Source organism: Prosopis cineraria, unplaced genomic scaffold (genome assembly GCF_029017545.1).
Source record: "Prosopis cineraria cultivar Desert tree isolate PC_DT_omini unplaced genomic scaffold, ASM2901754v1 PC1, whole genome shotgun sequence".
NCBI classification, from domain to species: Eukaryota; Viridiplantae; Streptophyta; class Magnoliopsida; order Fabales; family Fabaceae; genus Prosopis; species Prosopis cineraria.
This window is the reverse complement of record NW_026555332.1, coordinates 11,456,858-11,476,904: the sequence shown is the minus strand read 5'-3', so window position 1 is coordinate 11,476,904 and position 20,047 is coordinate 11,456,858. Positions and strand designations below refer to the sequence as shown.

Genomic DNA, 20,047 nt, shown 5'->3' with positions numbered 1-20,047 from the left:
ACTTTCTTATGGGTTCAACACTTGAAATACTATGGGTAATTTATTACTGTGATCTCATACATTTATAAGAGCAATCAAGTTTTTGGCACTGCTGCCGAGGAAGTCACTAATCTACTAACTATTTAATTTTTAGTTCATTTTAATTTTTTTCCTTTTATTTTTTTTATTTTTTTAATTTTTTTTTATGCAACTGAGAAGTTCTAGTGATTTAAATTTGATTTCTATTAATCTAAAAATTGAATGGTTTTGTAGGAAAATTAGATCTCAAAGAAGAAGAAAGATGGGTGATGAAACTATTTTAGAGCCATCCATTACATTTGGAGATATTCAATGCTTATTCATCTCATCTAATCTGTCGTGCATCCAACTGAGTGCCAGAGCGTGTAATTATAAATTTAAAAATATTCACTTAAATGCGCTACCTAATTTCAACAGGCACCGAACTGAAGATGCCTTGGATTTTATACAAGAATTTTATGCGATAATTGATACACTACTACTAAATAATCTATCGGATGATGATTTAAAGCTACGTTGCTTTCCTTACTATTTAAAGGGAGAAGCTCATCAATGACTTTTACGATTACCATAAGCTTCCATAAGCTCTTGGACAGAGATGTATCAGTAATTTATATTAAAATATTATTCTTCTCAGAAGACTTCAGAATTAAGGGATGAGATTCACTTCTTCACATAGCAGAATGGTGAATTATTCCATAAGGCCTGGGAACGTTATAATCTCCTCATAAGCCAATGTCCCCATCACTAATTTCCACACATACTATTGACGGATTTTTTTTATGATGGGCTTAATGTTGAATGCCAATCAAAAGTTGATAATGTAGCTCGAGATGATCCAAGTAATATGACTGTTGAAGAAAGGGGGAGATTTATAAAATCCTAGCAACAAATTCAAGGCAGAAGGTAGTTCGAGGAAGGAGGACGATGGCTAATGAAATTTCTACATCAAATGTCTCACATGAATTATGAGATTTAACAAAGAGTTTAAATTTATTATTGAAAAATTTTAATTCTGTTAAATCCCTTTCTTCATTTACTGATAATTCTCTTCATACATGTTATGATGGTGACTATATGGAGGAGGCTAATTATATAGGAGCTAGTAATGATCAAGTTGATCTAAGGAATGACCTATACTCCAACATATACAATCCTGGATGGAGAAATCATTCAAATTTCTCTTGAAAGAATTCCTCCACTCAAGGGCCACAAGCACAGCCAAGCTTCCAATAACAAAGAAATACAATTGAAGATCGTACAATAAAGTTGGAGGAAGCTTTGGCTCAAATGGCGACTTACCAAGTGAATAACATGAAGAGCATTAATCAAGAGATTGATCAATTAAAAAAAAATATTTACTTCAACTCAAGCTTCTATGAAGAATATAAAATCTCAAATGGGTAATTATTTGACAAATATGGAGACTCAAATAAGAAAGTTGGCTAGCTTAATTACTAGAAAGAGTCAAAATAAACTTTTAAGCAATACCAAAGTTAATCCAAGAGAGTAAGTCATGATAGTCACCTTACAGAATGGTAAAGAACCCCAAGAGGTTGATAGTGGAGCTAAAAGTGGCCATTCTCCCTCTAAAGCCAAACCTTATATGTCCTCCATTCTATACCCTGAGCGCCTTCAGAAAAAAAAATTCAGATGTAGGTTTCCAAAAATTCCTTAAGATGTTCAAGAAAATTTAAATTAATATTCCCTTTATAGAGGTATTGGCAAAGATGTCTGCTTATGCCAAATACATCAAGGAGCTAGTTTCAAACAAGAAAAGGTTAGAAGAATACGCCACAATTACACTTACAGAGGAGTGTAGTGCAATTCTACAAAAAAAGCTACCGCCTAAATTGAAAGATCTAGGGAGTTTTACTGTTCCTTGTGACATTAGTTCAAATATTATTGAAACTTGTTTGTGTGATTTAGGTGCGAGTGTTAACTTAATGCCTTATTCTTTATGCAAGAAACTTGGTATAACATATATCAAGCTAATCAATGTGACTCTTCAACTCGCAGATAGATCACTTAGATATCCATATGGTATAGTTGAGGATGTCATAGTGAAAGTCAGCAAACTTTATATTCCTACTGATTTTATTATTTCAGACATTGAGGATAATTGAAATGTCTCACTTATATTAGGAAGACCATTTTTAGCCACTGGAGGTGCCTTATTTGATATGCCTAAGGGAAAATTAATATTCAAATTAGGTGAGGAAAAAGGGATATTTAAATTTACTAAAGCTACTAATCTCTCTATTTTTGAGAAATCTTTATGCAGCACACAAGTGACACAGGAAGAGGAAAAACATCCAAAGGATCCTCCCTTACATACTTTAAAAAATAAAGAGGAGGAAATTAGCAATAGAGAAGGGAGGGGACTACAAAGGCATCCTAAAGATCTACCCATTAGTCCTTGCAAAAGTTCTAGCACTCATATATTGGAGTTAAATTGGAAAGTTCCTTGCTCATTAACAAGAACCCTCTCCAAGGAAAAGATGAATGTTAGTTGGGACAAGAAGGTGTCTTCTGATTCAGAAAGATAAGGACTCATACCATACTCAGAAGGCATCTCTTGATTTTGCAGCAATGTCTAGCTATAGACATTAAATATAATGCTTGTTGGGAGGCAACTCAATTTTGTTTTCTTTTTCTTTTTCTTTGTTATTTTAATTTGTTTTAATTTCTTTTATTATCTGTTATCCTCATAAAATTTTATTTGATCACTAAGACCCTATTTAAGATGAAATGCAGGATTACAATGCTTAAAAGGGATCTTCTTAAAGGTTGTCAAAGTCACATCAAAGCAAATTAAATCAAGGGAGTTTCAATTCCTTTAACTATTTTCTTTTCTGCAAACATTGAGGATAATATGGAATTAAGTGTGGCGGAGGGTATATCATGTAATTTTCAATTGCTTATACTGTTGTAATTTCCTTAGCAATTTACATGTTGTAATTGGCCTCATTCCTAAAAATTTTAATTTTTTTTGGAATTTTTGCTTCTTCTTTTTTTGCACTGTTTTATTTAGTTGTATAATTACTGAGGGCAACTATGTGTTCGAGAAAGAATTTAAGGTTGCCAATACCCCATAGGAGTTTATCAAAAGTATACTTAATGCATGAATCATCTGTGTTATTTATTCATGTCTATGCCTAAAAAGGTAACACCTTGTAAAGTAGTTAAAAAGGGAAATGATCCTAAAAAAATAGAAAAAATTACTGAGTACTCACTCCGCTAATGCCAACTAGACCTAGTAACTGGGGACCTTCATCACCAATGTCGGCCTTCATGTCAAACAACTTAGTAAGTATCAAGAGTGTGCCAATAAAGTTTCCCAAGTCTGAGTAACTAGGCCTTGTATCACCAATATGAGGGTTCATATCAAAAGGACCTAAGGATTATCTAAAGAAGAAAGGCAATTCATGAATAGCTAAAAATGGTGAGCCCGTTGCACTAACTCAGAAAAAGAAACAGGTAAGGTCTAAGGGTATAGACAAATTCATTTTATAGATAAATGCTCAATCAGAGCTAAATTCACTCCCTGTGGTGGTACTAGCAAAATTATTAGCTTTCTCTCTCACATTGAAACTTGGTAGGTTGGTTATATAGTTAAGTTTTACTAGTGCTTTGAGCAAAGGTCCAACATTTGATGTACTTATATAAGGAATGAAGCTAAACGTAAAAGTATTTGCTTGAGAACAAGCAACAAGCTAAGTGTGGGAAAATTTAATAGGTGCATATTTTATAATTAAATAGGTGTAGATTTTAGTTTGGATTTGATTATATTTATTAAAAGTTCATATCTATTTAATTAATATTTATATATTTTTTTCTCATCACTTAATTATAAGATTAAAAGGGAATTTTAATACAAAATTTACTTATATCTTTTTACTGTTATATTTTATAGAGAAAAAAAGTAAATCTAATAGAAGAAAAGAAAGAAAAGAGAAATATATATATATATAAGGGAGGGGAACGTAGGAAGCAATTGTCACAAGCATGTAAATATATGCTTAGAGACTAAATATTCTGGCGAGAGATGCCGTACGCGATTTTCAAGGAATAAAGAAGAGATACATACAAAAAATAATATATATATATATATATATATTAGAGTCTCACATCGATAAGGAATAAAAAGAAGAAGCCTCCACTTTAACTATAAATAATTCCTCTATCAAGAGGAGAGTCATCCAATCATTTATCTGAGTACTTCAAGAATTTTCTCTGAGATATTTGAAGCTCGTAAAAACAGTCTAAAAGCTGAAAGCGAGATCGTTGAGGAGTTTTACAATTCATAATTATTTCTTTTCTACTCCTTAATTTTTTCTATGATCATTTTTCATGATTGAGAATTTTAGAATGGTGTTATTTAATTTTATTATGTGTTTTTAAATTATCCAATTGAGGTAGGGATGTAGTTCAATTGGGGAGCTAGTTTTCTATTTTCTTTGTTTTGACTCTTTGCATTTATATTTATGAATATTTTTTCTTTTTCTAATTATATTGATTTCTCTTATCCTTTATATTGATTTAATGACTGAACACCATTTAATCAAATCTATGGGTAATCTTGATGGATTGGGAGGTGAAGAGAGAACCTAAATTTAGAGAAATAAACATAAATATCTAGGCTAGGGATAGTTCTAAAAATTTGTGGTGATTTAAACTATAACTTCACGGTTTAATTAGTTATTTGGGTATCGTGGGAACAAATTCAGCGCTAATTAAAAAGGGACTAATAATTCAAGAGAATATTAGGACATTTAAGAAATAATTGTTACTATAATTGATTAAAATCAACTTAAAAGTAAAAACTAGCAACCTATAGGGTGGATCCTAAACTCCAACCCTTCAAGTAATTGTGTTTTCATCATCATTATTTTCTTAATTTATTTTTATTCTTTATATTTCCATCAAAATTATTCATTTTATCTATTTTTCTTGAACTATTAATTATTTAAATTAGTAAAAGTGTAACTTTTCTATGAGTTCGACACCTGAAATTCTACGGGTAATTTATTACTGTGATATCGTACACTTGCAAGAGCGATCAATAGTCATATATTTAAAACTTATATAATTACTTAACACACATATATATACTGAATATATATTAAAATTTAAATTACATTACATTATAAGGTAATACTAGTAATTTAATATAAGTTATTAATATGATAATATAATTGAGAGTAGCAAATGGAGAACCAAACAGATGGGACGAAGAGGCACATACTCACAGGAAGAAGAGTATCTGACACACCAATAAATGCAACTAAACGCAACAATTGTAATTGATAAGCAACTCTTCCAGGCTTCCCACAAAACGCGATTAATAGCAATATAATCGATTAAGCAAAAAATGAGAGTGTTTGGGTATTTCTTTTTAAAACGTGATTTCCGTGCATATAATCAATTCTTGTGGCATAACCAAGCATGCACATAAATCTTGGGACAAAAGTAATACCATATAGATGGATATATATATATATATATATGAAAAAGTTAGCAAAAAGAAGTTGGAAAGCCCATTCCACACCTTGTTACTTAGTCTTTAGCCAACACACATAATGACCCCCTTTTCTAATTCATCAGTAATTTATTTTTTCCTCCCTTGCCCTGTTTTTAATTATCCATGGAAGCATTGATAAGAATCCTACGGAAAATTGTTATAATAACTATCCAACTTTCTTAGGTTGAATGACGTCTAGCATGTACAACTAGATGCTTTGCGATTAAATCAACGTAGATGTGTTTACAGTACCAGAGTGGATTAAACAGTTTTTCTGGTCAGGTACTTACATGTTATGACGAAATCTTTTTTATCATCGCATACTTTTAAAATAAGACCACCGGAGTGTTTGGTTTAAGGAAAGATGATGGGAGATGGGAGGAGAAGGTAATGTATTTATGTTATAGGTCATTATATTTTTTTTTAATCTTTTAGGTTCCTCCATGAATGGTATATAATAAGGATCTAGAATACTAAAAAATAAAAATTTATAGACCTAGAATATAAAAAAATAGTGCAGGAATATATAACAAAACTTGAGCAAAATACATGAACTTAGAGGTATGTTTTTCATTTTTTGTAAAAAAAAAAAAAGCTTCTTATCAATTTTTTTAACCTTTTCTTACTTTTTATGTCTAGACAAGTGACACTTTCATAAACAATTATATGAAAAATTTTAACACCTTGGGTAAAAAATTTTGTGAAAAACATTATATATGTTAGCCATTGACAATGAATTCCTTTTCCTATGCGAAAGAATCGCACATCATAAAAAGCATGTTACTCCTATCAATTTTTATTTTTATTTTATGTTTTGCAGCCACTATTATTGGTTTTATTAAAATTAAGTGAAAAATAAAAAGATATATACAATTTATAAATGATGATAGAATGTGCGTCTGATTTAATTTATACGTATAGAGATGATGAAGAAATAAATTAGACGCGAATTCAATTAGGAACATTATAAAAGTTAGGAGTAATAGAAAAATTAAAAAAAATATGAAAGAGATATTAAAAAATGAAAAAGAAAAAAATCATTAGGGTTGTGAATAGGAAAGGGGTGGTAGGAGAAGTTGCACACTTGAATAAAGAAAAAAAAAAATCCCAAGGGCATATATGAAATATAAAAAATTGGATGAGAGCAAAATAGTCAAAAAAAATTTAACTCCCCTCCAAATTTTTCAAACCAAATGAGCCCTTCCCATCCTCTCCATTTTCCTCCAACCAAATATACTCTACAGTACTGAATAAATAATTTGAACGTTTTTCATGACAGAAAACATTTATTCTCAAATATGGACAGGGATTTGTTTGCTATATTACATGGACGGTTTTAATGAAAAAAATTAGTTTAAATCTTATTTATAACACGTTTTTAAATATATTGAGAAAAAGAGTGGGAGATCTAAAATAAGCTACTAGTTTAAACTCTCTCCCTCTCCCCCCAAAGACGAGGGCCTTGAAAATTGGGGGGATTTTGTAAAAATGCTTTGGGTTTGGCTTATATCAGCTTCGAAAAAATGGCTCAAGCCCAAGCTATCGTTTCAGCTTTTATTTTTTTTTTTTTTGAGGATTAATTAAATTTTTACTTTAAAATTAAATTTATACTTTAAAACAATGCCCGAATTTGTATTACTCATTTTAGACTTTAAAATATTTTAATTTTTTTTAGAGCTTGAATATATATGTAATGTGTTTGAGAAAATGACAATAAAATTTCTCTAAATTATATACATGATAATTTGGTATCTTCAAATATCATAATTCCACTGTAAGTTTTCATAGACTTTTCTATCATTAATAAATTTACATAAATGATTAAATTGCCTTTGTAGTAATATCATGAATTTGACATGAGAAGTTATGATTTGCTGTTGTATTATTGTGAATATAAAAAGCAAAGTTGTACTTATTTAAATTAAACTTGTGATTATTACTTGTTATTTCACTTGTAGCAATATCAGAAATTTAACATGCGAAATTGTAATTTCTTATTATACTATTGTGAATATAAAAAAAAAAGTTATGATTATTTAAACAAAACTTGTGATCATCACTTGTTATGTTCAACACTTGTAGCAATATCAAAAATTTGACATATGAAATTGTAATTTGTTATTGCATTATTGCAAATATAGGAAGTAAAGTTACGATTATTTAAATAAAATTTATAATCATTTTATTTTCAATAAGAATAATTTGGTTATTTATATAGATTCATTAACGATCGAAAAGTCACTAGGGACTTTAATAGAATTATAACATTTTAAAGGATTAAGTGATCATTTCTATAATTTAAAGAGATTTTGTTGTCATTTTCTCAATGTTTTTAATATGAAATTTTTTGAGAAAATAAAAAAAAAAGTAAAAACAGGCTTTAGGCCCTAACTATAAGCCTAATCATAAATTTAAAAAAAAAAAGTAGGCTAGTTTGCAGAAGTTCAATTGCTTCAAATTTGGTCCTTGGTTTTTTTTTTTTTTGAATATACACCGAAAACTTCATTGAAAAAATGAACAAACAAAGGGTACATGACACAAACAAAAAATACAGGAATGAAACCAACTTAAACCACCAAAAAGAAAACAGTGACGATCCAAAACTGTTAGAATATTTATTTATAAATTAACATTAATTAATAAACCTAAACAAATTGGTCTTTATGATCTTGTGTAGACTGTGGTAGGTAGACCACACAAGTGAGCCCAATAGGCAGAGACCCAACCCACAACCCAATAGCCGTCAGTTATTCCCTATCTCTTAACTGACTGAGTTAGAGATAATAGAATATAATTATTTAATTATTTAATAAAGCAGTTACTGATCTGATCTTTATTAGTCGATCAGTTGATAACTATTAAACACACAATATATTTTTTTACTCCATTATCTCTACACTCTCTGAAGACTCTGGGGTGCAGTGGGTTGTGCATCTGTCTATACTTGAGGTGATCAAGGTATCCCTAGTAAGCAGTCATGGATTCTTTAAGTACACACATATTACTTTATTCTATCGTATTTGATCATATATGAATTGAGACATTAGAATTAACACGTGGCATCAAAGCCTTGGTTATGAATATTAATATGTACGTCTCAATTTATTATTTAATGTATATGATGATAAATTAATAGAAATTCTTTTCAAAGTATGCTCAGATTTTATTAAGGTACTCATATGCTGATAATTCTCTTTCTTTACTTTTATTAATGAAAATGCATATGAGGTTTAGTTAGGCTTTTGTATATGAATCTGTTCCTTACAAATTTCTGCTTTCTCTACTTTTGTTCTCGATTTCATTATCATCCAAGGCTGTCATATTTTCTCTGTGATGTTGGTGGAGGAAGCTTCGTGGTCGATGGAGGATCTGTTATCACTGGAAAGAGAGAGCTTTAGGGTCTTCAAACAATGGACTGTACCGTTACTGAACGCAGTTTTTCCTCATCAAAATTTTTTGCCTACGAGCTGCTGCAAAACGCGTCGCTGCCGTCATCTGGAGCTAGCATGGTGGAGGTTCTGTAGTCGTCAGAGAAAGGAACAGTGTCGTGGTCTTAACCTCTAGGCTCGATCATCGGCGATGTCTCCCCTAGTTCACAGTGACGGCATCACCCATGGTGTCTCTAGCTCGTGGTTGAAGGAGACCCAAGAACAGGGTCAGGAACCGAATCCTAAGGCTCCAGTTCCATAGGTTATGGGCCTAGTTTTCGTATGGGCCCATATCCTTGTTAAAAAAAACACAAAGAAGGAAATGAGCCAGAAGTGAAACGGACCGTTTCACTTAAAAGTACTAGGCCTTAATCTTGGCCCAATAGCACTATTATTAAAAAAAATTGTTGTTTCTGTTAATTGTGTTTTGGCCCCAGTTTAAATTACCTTCTTCGACCTATATTTTTTAGGATTTACACTGTGACCCCATAATATTTATAGATATTACAAGTTAGTCCCTTAATTTCTAGAATTACATTTTGGACCTAAATCTCTTCTAGAATTACCAATGTACTCTTGGACACCTTTTAAAATTTCACTTAAGTCTCAAATTAGTTCTCTAATTCTCAAAAGATCCCAAGAACTTTTGAAATTATTTTGTTTTGTCCTAAGGTCATAAAATTTATGAATTTGTGAATTATTGGTGATGCTTAGGATCTTGTAGTATTTGTAATAGACATACCCCATAGGTGTGACATTATTAATGTGATTTTGATGGTTAGTTTTGAGGATAGGTTAATAGCACTCTTTTAATGTATTAGATATTTGTTGTATCCTATAGGTATAAAAATCTTTAATGCATTATTTTGTATGGACTTTTGTATGAGTTAAATCTTTATGGTATTTGAGCCTTCTTGGTGCATGATTATAGTTGCACAATTGATGATTGCTTGTTGGGAAATTCTATTTATAATTATGTTGTGCATGCATAATTAATATTTCCCATTTTCTGTTTTACGATTTCAGTTTCTGCTTTTGTGCAACTATCCTTTGTGAATGCTCTTAATGGGACTAACTAGGATGACTGAAAGAGTCCCTAAATATGTATCTTACCATAAACAATGGAGTGAGTCCAACCGAATCTGTGGATCTCTCTTCTGAGTCCAGTGCTTCTGAAATGGCCTTCCATAAACAACAGAGTGAGTCCAACCGGATCTGTCTAGCCATCATCAAGTACACAATTGAAAAGAAAATTAGGGACAATATTTCTGAAAAGAATACTTCAGTGGAATACTTAAAAGTTATTGATAACAAATATAAGAAGCTTGATAAGACTCAAAAGAACTACTATTTGTCACTGCTTGATAATACTCGATATGACAGAGTATCTGGTGTCAGGGAGCATATTCTGAAGCTTGTTCATTACTACAACAAGCTTAAATCATATGGAATTGACTTGGGTGAAAGCACCTTAGTTTACTATGTCCTCCAATCATTGCCATCGGAGTACACATTCTTGAGGGCTTCATACAACTCACAAGAAGTTGAATGGTTTGTTGACCAAATGATATCAATAGAGACTCAAGAAAAGGAACCTATAGAAAAGAATTCCTCTCACTCAGTAAACTATGTTTCTCATGGCTCTAATAGCAAATCTGGAGGGTCATATAAGAAAAAGGGGAAGAAGCCTAAGGCCCCAAAGCTTAATAATCCAACCTTTAAGGAAAGATGATGATAAGAGTGAGAAGTTGAGGAAGAAACCTTTTAAGGGATTATGCAATTATTACAAGAAACATGGTCACATTAGAGCTAATTGCTTCCAACTGAAGAATAAACGAGAAAGTGAAGGTACAATTCTTTAAATTGCCTATCTAGCTCTAGTTTGTTTTGAATCTAACACTATTAAAACTTCCTTTGACTCATGGTAGCTGGATTCTAGCACCACTGTACATGTTATGAATTCTCTATAGGGGCTAAGAAACCAAAAGGCTCCAAGTGAGGCACAGAGGTTAGTTTTTGACATAGTAGGGAGCAAAGCATCAGTTAAATGCATTAAAAGTATTTCTTTGTATTTAAATTCTATTTATGTTTTAAATTTGAACAATGTTGTTTGTGTATCTTCTGCGAAGAGGAATTTAATTTCAATTTCTACATTAGATATTTATAGCTATTCATTCTTCTAAGGAAATGAGAAAATTGATATTTCTTTTGATTCTATTAATGTTGTTTATGCTTCCTTGATATATGGTTTATATCGATTAAATGATTGGTCACTCAAACTTCTTAATCTCCAAATTAATGTTGCTATTGGGCATAAACATCAAAGGCCCAACAATAATTCCTCTATGTTATGGTATCGTCATTTGGGTCATACCTCTAGAGATTGGAATGTATGGCCAAGCAAGGTGTCTTACAAGACCTTGATTTCTCAGATTTTGAGACTTGTATTGATTGCATAAAGAAATATTTCCTGCTAGAGCTAGAATTAAAGGGGTAAAGAGGTCTAAAAACACTTTAGACCTAATCCATACTAACATCTGTACACCTCCAGCTATGGGTCGTTTCAGATATTTCATCACCTTCACAAATGATTACTCTCATCATGGGTTGTATTTTGGAAGGACTCTTGTGCTAAAGCATATGCAAGTTTAGAGTTGTAAAGCATAAGTAAAACTCTACATCCACAACAGATAAAGCTTAATGCTAAAACTATTGATGGTTTCTTTATTGGCTATTGCATCGGATCTCGTAGGTATAGATTCTATTGTCTAAATCACACTACCAAGGTTATTGAATTTGATCGAGCTTATTTCTTTAAAGATGCCTTAGACGGTGGGTGCTCTATCCTAGGCATATCACTTTATGTGATGAAAGCAGTATTTTGCCTATGTCTATCGTGACAACCCCTCATATTGACAGAAATAATGCCGTGGATCAGGATGAAGCTGATGATAAACCACCTTTAGAGGGTGATAAGGATCTGGTTGTTGAACTAAGACGATCCCAAAGGGTTCATAAATCTACTATTCCAGATGATTACATGGTATATTTATAAGAATTTGATTTAGATGCTATTGATTGTTTAGACCCAATATCTTTTCAAGAGGCTATTTCTAGCTTGCATTCATCTGAATAGTTAGAGGTTATGAGTGAAGAATCACCTCTATTTATTGTAATCACGTATGAGAGCTTGTAGAGCTACTAAAGGGTTTTAAACTGGTGGGTTGCATGTGGTCTTTAAAACAAAACGTGAAGCTACAGGTGAAATTGATAAATACAAAGCCAGACTTCTAGCTAAAGGCTACAACTAGAAAGAAGGTATTGATTACACAGAGACCTTTTCTCCGGTATCCACTAAAGACACTTTTAAAGTAGTAATGGCTTTAGTTGCACAGTTTGATCTTGATCTTTACCAGATGGATGTCAACACTGCATTCTTGAATGGTGACTTGTATGAAGAAGTCTACATGACACAACTTGACGGTTTTGTTGAATCTGGTAAAGAACATCTAGTATGCAAATTGAAGAGATCCATCTATGGGCTAAAACAGGCCTCTAAGCAATGGTATTTAAAGTTTGATGAAGTTATCACCTCGCTCAGTTTTGTTGAGAATGTCTCAGATCAGTGTATCTATTAGAAATTTGATGGGAATAATTTTGCCATTATTGTTCTCTATGTTGATGATATCTTGCTAGCCAATAACTCAATGGATTTCCTCAATAAGATAAAACACCTATTATCTAGCCATTTTGACATAAAGGACATGGGTGAAGCCTCCTTTGTTCTTAGGATACAGATTCATCGTGATAGATCTTATGGTATTCTTGGTTTATCACAGACCACCTATATTGAGCGAGTACTTAAGAAATTCAAAATGGATTCATGTTCTCCCTCACCTGCTCCTATTTAGAAAGGTGAACTATTATTAGAGTTGTAATATCCCAAGGATGATAAGAAGAGGGTTGAAATAAAAAAGATACCATATGCTTTCGCTGTTAGCAGTCTTATATATGTTTAAGTATGTACTCAACCAGATATAGCCTTTTCCATTGGAGTGCTGGGTCAATACTTAAATGATCCAGGTCTAGATCATTAAAAAGCTGCTAAAAAGTTTATAAGGTATCTTCAAGGTATAAAGAATTATATGTTGACCTACAGAAAGTCAAATTCTCTTAAAGTTGTTGGGTATTCTGATTATAACTTTAAAGGATCAAAAGATCTTAAAATTGTTGGATTTTCAAATTCAGATTTTGCCTCCTGTCTGGATGATCATAAGTCCATGACTGGCTATATTTTCATATTGTCTGGAGGAGCTATTTCTTGAAAAAATGTGAAACTGACACTTACAATAGTTTCATCTATCGAAACTGAGTATATTGCTTGTTTTGAGACTATACGTCAAGCTATATGGCTGAGGAAGTTGATATCTGACATGCGTTTTGTAATATTCACCTTGACATTACCAGGACAACACTCACACATCATTGCAATAATTAGGAGTAAATAAAATCCCCTGAAGAAGTTACCATAACTTAAGGATTTAAAGATAATTAGTTTAAATCATTAGGATCCTAAGAAAACCCTTTTTAAAATATTGTTTAAGCTCAAACGCTAGTTAAAATCAATTTAAAACAAGTACGGAAGCATGGGAAACAAATCATATCAAAATTAGGCTAAAATTCCATTTTTTAGTAAATATTGGTTCGTCTGCCACAGCACAAGCTACTCCCGCCGTGGTAGATGGCACAGAAGGAAGAATCCCTCGAGGGCCTCTTGTACCGCAGCATAACAACCACATGTTACGGCACTCACCAACTATCATGGAGCACTCTTTTTCACCATTCGACATCCGATTTGAGTGGTTCAAGTATTTATATAAAGCTCTTTGAGCACTCTAGCTAATGGCACCAGTTTCACACTCAAACAATAATCCATTTAAAATATGGACACCCGAACCCAAAATGATTTGTTTTCACAACAAAACACACACTATGGTGTCCAACTCATAATACCAAATGCCATTAGCCCTAGAGACACCTTGACTACCTCAAATAGACCACACACCACCTAACAATTCAATCATAACTCATAATTGAGCATTTTCATTCAAAATGACCATTGAAACCTCAATTCACAATAACATAAAGGGGTGAATAAATTCTAACACACATATCACTTGGTCATTTTGGCATACAAGACACTTAATATATATATATATATATACACAACTTGGCCAAGCACACACTTAATCCATAATATCAATCTTAGACTAAGATATACACACTTATCACAAGATTCACATAAGTAATATCCAAATAAAGTCATGTTCCTAAGTTGGCAATATTTAGTGACAATATTCGTTACAATACCCAAAAAGAGAAAGGGAAGAGTTATACAATGATACTCTTCACTCTTCAAATGCCCCTTCCTTCTCCTTGCCCCTACTGGAGTCCTCACTTGTAAATTTAACCACGGGGTGAGATAAACATCTCAGTAACCAATATAATTCATCAAATGTTTATTACCACAAATAACTATGAAAAAGTATCAAAATTATAGTAATAACAAGTATATCATAATTATAAGATAAGTGTATCTTTTCACAATAAAACACATAGTTTCACACTAGTATGATCATCTAACCACCGAACCTCCAATACTCTCCGATGTGAAACCATAGGCTCTCCTAGATCAACCACTTGTTAACTCAAGCACACTTTCGATGGTAGAAATACCAGGCCAAAGGTAATCTAACCTGCCTTCAAACTATGATTTTTTCCTCTTTACACACTTGTGATAGAGGCATCGTTGACTCCTAACCGCACCCTAACAAGTACTAAGGAGTTGCCAAACTGCCCAGATGTCTTATGGTAATAGTCCCATATAATGTTGCACCAGATGTCCCATAGTGTCAATTCAACCATATGATTTTTCACTCACATATCTCCACATACACATATCCCCACATATCTCGGGTGAACTTCCACCCCCTATGATCATGCTCTTTCATAATTTATACTACTTTTCATCACATTTTCACATCACAAACTTATACACATAGTAGATACATTTCAATTAAAATCAATAACCATTTACAAAACAATTTTTCATGCTAAAATTATTTACAATGTCAAATTATGCATAAAACTCTTCAAAACCACAACTTTATCATTAGTAATTACTTCTATACAGTTATAATAGTTAATAAACATAATAAACTATATGGTTACCTTAACCCTTCGTCACACAAAAAGGGTTCCCGTGGCTCAACGTTAGTTTCACACGTTCTATACGCATGATATGGCCCGAACAACGCTCAATCTATACCAATAAGTGGCAATCATCAATTATCACTCCGGATAACTCAAAATTCTGTAGCTTCTAAGTGTTTAAAATACTCAGATTCTTTTTCTAACAACATCAACTATTCCCACACTCTAACCATCCTATTAAACATTCTAACACACTAAATTCGCTAATCAATGTCCCACGTTGTCTCAAAATCCTCAAATTATACTTAGGGTTCATCCAAACCCTTACCAAAAATTCTCAATCACCACAAAACTTATAAACTTAAGGTTAGAAGCTTGATTTAACTCCCCAAGATCTTAAATAAACTAATAGGTTTGGTCTAAACCTAAGGGAACCGAAATCAAAGCCCCAATTACCCTAAATGTTTAGATTTTTGTATAAAAGAGAGAGAAGAGGGAATGTACAACTTATCCAATGGTGATTCAAGCTCCAAATGCCCTCAAATAGCCTAGGGATCGTGCCCTAGCAAACTATAAGCTCTCCTCCATCGCTCTCTCATTATTTCTCTTTCTCTCTTCTATTTTTCGAGTTTGATTCCCGATTTAATAAGTGCTGATTTCACACGTGCGTCACGGCGCGTCGACATGCTCGACGCAACTCATGACACAGAATATCCCACAAAATTTTAAACTCCCTTCCATGCCATGGCCCGCTTAAACATTGACCTAACCCTCTTCTAAGGCTGTCCAATGATCCAAAAACCATATTAGTCTCTACAAACCTCGCTAAATTAACAATTTATCTAAATTGATCAAATTACACTTGAAAACACTGATAATTACTAATAAGAAAACTTAAGATGTTACACGCTTAATTAAATCAATATCATGTCCTCTAACCATTTACTGTGATAACAAATATACAATATACTATGCTAATAACCACAGAAATTCTAGCCGTACAAAGCATTTTAATATCCAACTAATGTTTGTGAAAGAGAAAATTGTTGAGTCTCAAACTCGTGTGGTACACATTCCTGGCACGCAGATGCTTGCAGATCTGTTAACTAAGGGCTTACATGTAGAAGTTTTTCAAAATCATGTAACTTGTATGGGTATTGTGAATTCCTTTTGATGCCCTAGTTTAGTAGGAGTATGAGAATCTTTTGTGTTGTAATTTCTCTTTAGGCTTTATTTTCTTCTATGAGTTTGTTCAGTTCAGTTAGATGCGTCTATATCATTTGTATCCCTATAGGATTCAATGATTTTGTTGTGGTATGTTATGCATGTCACTTGTTTTCTCATAGGAATCAGTGATTTATGCTGTTATCTTACTGAGCTGTGTTGGAATAAAATTTTTTATTTTATTCAGATTATGAGACATTATATCACTTGTTTTCCCATAGGATCCAGTGATTTTGTGCAGTTTCATTTTCTAAATTTTGTTTGTGGCTTGTTTATATAACTTTCTTAATTAATGTAATCCAAGTAGAAGATTGTTGGAATATTTATCTATGGATTAACATTAATTAATAAGTCTAAATAAATTGGTTTTTATGATCTTATGTGGACCGTGATAGGTGGACTACACAAGTGAGCCAAATGGGCAGAGGCCCAACTCACAACCCAATAGCCGTCAGTTATTCCCTATTTCTTAACTCACCGAGTCAGAGATAATGTAATATAATTATTTAATTATTTAATAAAGCAGTTATTGATCTGATCCTTATAAGTCAATCAGTCGATAACCACTAAACATATGATACATTTTCTTTTACTCCATTATCTCTATACTCTCTAAAGACTCTAGGTCTAGTAGGTTATGCGTTTGTCTATACTCGAGGTGACTGAGGTATCTCTAGTAAGCGACCATAGATTCTTCTGGTACATACATATTACTTTATTCTATCTTATTTGATTATATATGAATCGAGACATTAGAATTAACAAAAACTTAAAAAGTAGGTGGTTGGTCAAAAAGTTAAAATCACAAGGAAGATTATGAGCTAACTTTGCCAGACAGTTGGCTATCTTGTTCTCCTCTTAATAAACAAAATTGAAATTAATGCTCTAATCTCTACACATTAGTCTCTTTGTCGACTCAATGATATCCATGTAAGGGTGTAAACTATGATTGTCCCAAATTTGGTCATTTTTTTAAGCTCCGCTTTTATTCATTTTTATTTTCTTCATCTAAAAATATAAATCTTTCTTGATACTTATCATTACCCAAATACAAGAAGGGGGAAGCCACATCATAGATATTATAGCATATGCATAGGGAATTTAAGGAAGATTTCATAATTTAATAACACCAATCACAGAAAACAAAATAGAAAACTAAGAGAAAATAATAATACAATCCCTTCAAATTATATCAATGACAATTTAGTCTTTCAAAATGCAATAATTTCAATAAAGTTCTTAGAGATTTTTGTGTCAATAAATTTTAAAATGAAAAGATTATTTTATCCTTATTGAAAATAACAAACTACAATCACAACTTTTATTTAAGGGATCACAATTTTTGTACTATAAATTGTAAGAGTTGAACAAAAAATTACAACTTGTCAAGTGTAATTTTTGTCATTGAAAACAAGCCCCAATTATAATTTTACTTAAGGAATAACAACTTTTATTTTGTGAATTACAAGAGTTAAATATTAAATTATAATTTATTAAGTGTAATTTTTATTATTAAAAAATAGGTTTTTAAATTAACAAATCTTATTCACAAATTTTATTTAAAGAATAACAACTTTTATTCAAAAAATCGTAAAAATTGAATAAGAAATCATAACTTGTCAATAAGACTCATGTTTTTTTTGGTTTAAAATTTATTAACAAAAAGGTCTTTAAAGACTTCAATAAAATTATGATATTTTAAGAAATTAGATTATTATTTACATAATTTGAAGAAATTTTATTATTATTTTGCCCAAAATCAATGGTTTGCATGGCATTCTCTGTATTCTTCATTGCATATGGACCCGTGGGCTTTAAATATGGGCTTAGTTATTCATCACCTAAATATAACACATGCTTTGACCTGGTCTTTTTTGATGTATTACTCAATATTATCTCGAATTGGTTTGGTTGATTGATGTCCATGACAACAAATTGAGGGAAAATTACATTCATGGATTATAATTTTACTAAATTCATAACTAAAGATTTTAAAATTACATCCAATTTTAAATTAGGTACCTATAGTTTATTTTGTTTTAATAGAGTTTTTATAGTTTGATATGATAGATTTGTTAATTTCTGAATGTTATATTTTTAAAAAATATGAAATTAAAAAATTTCATATTTTTATTAAAATATTATATAAATTTAAATTAATTACATAATTTATATAATTAGGTTGTCTTCAAAATAATTTTATACATATAGAATTTTCATAAAAACATTGATAAAAATATAAAAATGGTATCAAATCAATTTTTTTTGCCAAAAGTATTAAATTAAATTAAATTTTATATAAACCCTAAAAGTGTTTTTATTTTGGGAAAGTTAATTATTCATTAATAATTTTAAACTTCAAGGATTAACATATCTAATGAATGAAAGTATAAAGGCTTAGCTTGATTGAAACAAAATAAATTATAAGGACCTAATACAAAATTAAAAAGGAAATTAATTTTCCCTAGTTTAAAATTAACATGATTCGTCATTCATTCATGAAATTGATAATTTGTAAGGAACCAGCTTAATGGGTTTGAATTATGGAGAGGCTGTTAATGGGGCAGTTGCTTTGGACTTAGAAGGGATGGTTAAGGCAAAAGTGAAGATATATGTATATAAAAAAGGCTAACAAGTTCAAGATTTTAATTTCAACCTTTTTAAATATAATAATTTACTTAAGAGATGTCTACCGTTTATTCTCAATATCTTAAAAGATAATATCTGTTGACAGCAGAATTTATTTTTTATAACTTTTTTGTAAAAATTAAAAAAAAATATTCTTTAATTTCTATAATTTTATCAGATTTTGCTTTTAGTTCTATAGTTTTTTTTCAGTATTTTCAATATTTATAAGGACTAAACTTACTGAAAAATGAAAACTATAGGAACTTGAAAAATAAAGGTTACCCAATCTTTCTAAAATTATATGAACTGAAAATAGTTAAAAAAATTATAAGAATTTAAAGAAATTGAAGAAACTATAAGGACTGATAATTATATTTTTCTTGAAAAAAAAAAAGCTAACAAAGGTGTGTGGAATTAATTTCTAGAGCAGTGTAATAATATTACGTGTTTTCTCTCTACGTGTGCGGATGTTGAGCAAGACAAATCTTTCGTTGTTCCCTTTTGGTATTGAGTAACATATCTGTTGAATTCATATATACAGTGTTCTGGTGCTCTGGTTATTTGGTTTATTTGCAGGCAATTCATAACATAATTGAACGTTAATTGAGTCATTCAGAATTTCTTATAAATTTTAATTTAGCTTAAGCACACGCAGCAAAATTGAACGTTCTTTGGCATTTTGAGTGAGTAACTTTACTTTTTAATGTCTTCTAATATAAAAAGGTTGGATTATGGCTATATAAAAAAAAAAATTGACTCTAGGTCACTACCAAAAAAAAAACTTTATAAAAGTCAACGCTGAAAGTCATTATTAAAAGTCTAAATTTCAGTAACCACAAATAAGTCACTATTAGAAGTTCAAATTAATGGTGGCTTTTTAGATTCATTGCAAAAAGTGTGACTTTCAATAGTGACTTTGACTATCACTACATAAGGTTAGATTTTAAACGATTTATAAAAGTTATCGCTAATAGTTTGACTTAATCAATAGTAACTAGATATTATCATCATA

At 31.2% G+C, this 20,047-nt stretch overlaps 1 non-coding gene across 1 annotated transcript; it reads right to left on the bottom strand.

Moving 5' to 3' along the window:
- Positions 1-664: 664 nt before the first annotated feature.
- Positions 665-771, bottom strand: LOC129296668 (small nucleolar RNA R71). The gene has a single exon (XR_008589864.1). It is a non-coding gene; the product is annotated as a small nucleolar RNA R71 (small nucleolar RNA).
- Positions 772-20,047: the final 19,276 nt, after the last annotated feature.